We start from the raw sequence: 1,504 nt of genomic DNA, 5'->3' as shown, positions 1-1,504 counted from the left end.
GCTTTCGATTCACCCAAAGTGCAAGAAAAAGTGCAAACGTGTACAAAGGATGCGGTCTATCGCAAGCCCTTCTCCGATAGGAGAGAGGCCCCCAAACAAACCTTACCCTTCGCCTCCGGACCAAAAGGTACCTGCGAGGTTCCAGGTTCGATGTCCCTTTTCGCCGAAGCTACTAGGGGACCACAAATGCTCCCGGCATCCCCCTTGGCGTTAGCCAAGGTATCTGCCCGCAGAGCCGATTACGGTAGGTACCCTGCCAAAGCAGGAGTACCCAGGGTGTTTGCAGGGAGGTGCGGAACCTAATGGCCACACACACCTCCCCTAGACCGCCAGGAGGGACACCCAGAAGGGCTACTGCATCCTGACAAATCCTGTGAACACACAACACGCAAAAAGTGACACAGTGAGACAAAAAAGAAATAAATAAGTGAATGTGTGCAGATATACTGCCCGGACATCCGGCCGGATCTATAAAAATTTCTCTGATCCTAGCCAGAAGGCCGGGAATCAAGAGGTGAGTGCCACAAGGTGAAGAGATTATGGTGCCCGTGCTTCAACTCAGTGAGTCTATCCTCCCAGTGAGTTTCGGCACCTCGGGGTCACCACTCCCTGAGGCACAAAAGTACCTCGGCTCTAGACCCTCTCAGCCTCATGGCGAGACCCGGAGGGAACAGGTCACATCGGGGCAGCCGTCGAGCTGATTCCTCAGAACCAGCCCCGGAAAGCCCTGGTACACCTGCGTCCTCCAATCAGCACCCATCCCCACCAGCATGAAAACTGATAAGAACAGATACTACACTTGATCTTAGCCAAAAGGCCGAGAAGCGATCAAGTGCCATCAAGTGAGTATCAAGTGCCATGATCTATGTGCTCTGGGCAGTATATGCAGCATGTGGAATTGAACTGCAGTTTAACATTGCCTGTTAAATACGGTTGCTATAGGTAACTGCAATTAAAGGAATAATAGCATATTGGAGCTGTGTGTATGGAGTCAGCTATCGCAATTGTTGAGTGATACACATATGGACTAGTGTTGAGCGGCATAGGCCATATTCAAATTCGCGAATATATGGACGAATATTCGCGTTTTATATTCGCATATGCAAATATTCGTGTGTGCGAAAATTAACATATGCGAAAATTTGCATATACAAAAACCCGTACAAGCAAAAATTCGCATATGCGAATATTAGCATATGCAAATTTTCGCATATGCGAAAATTCGCACACCAGTCTCACACAGTAGTATTAGAGCCTTCTTAACACTACACAAGCTGGAAGCAGAGAGGGATGATCACTGTTATGTGTACTGTGAAAAAAAAAAAATGAATATTCGTAATTACGAATATATAGTGCTATATTCGCGAATATTCGCGAATATGCGATATTCGCGAATAAAATTCGTATTGCGAATATTTGCGAGCAACACTAATATGGACTTGTCCCTGTGATCAATATGGATACACTTTGAAAATCATCTTACGCTGCATATTTTGCTTATAGA

General features: G+C 46.3%; 1 pseudogene; it reads right to left on the bottom strand.

Annotated features, from left to right (window-relative positions):
- Positions 1 to 669: 669 nt before the first annotated feature.
- Positions 670 to 829, bottom strand: LOC130283736 (U2 spliceosomal RNA; annotated as a pseudogene).
- Between the last annotated feature and the right edge of the window lie 675 nt (positions 830 to 1,504).

The sequence above is a fragment of the Hyla sarda genome, chromosome 7 (assembly GCF_029499605.1).
Source record: "Hyla sarda isolate aHylSar1 chromosome 7, aHylSar1.hap1, whole genome shotgun sequence".
Taxonomy (NCBI): Eukaryota; Metazoa; Chordata; class Amphibia; order Anura; family Hylidae; genus Hyla; species Hyla sarda.
The sequence above is the reverse complement of the archived record's forward strand: the minus strand, read 5'-3'. Positions and strand labels throughout refer to the sequence as shown.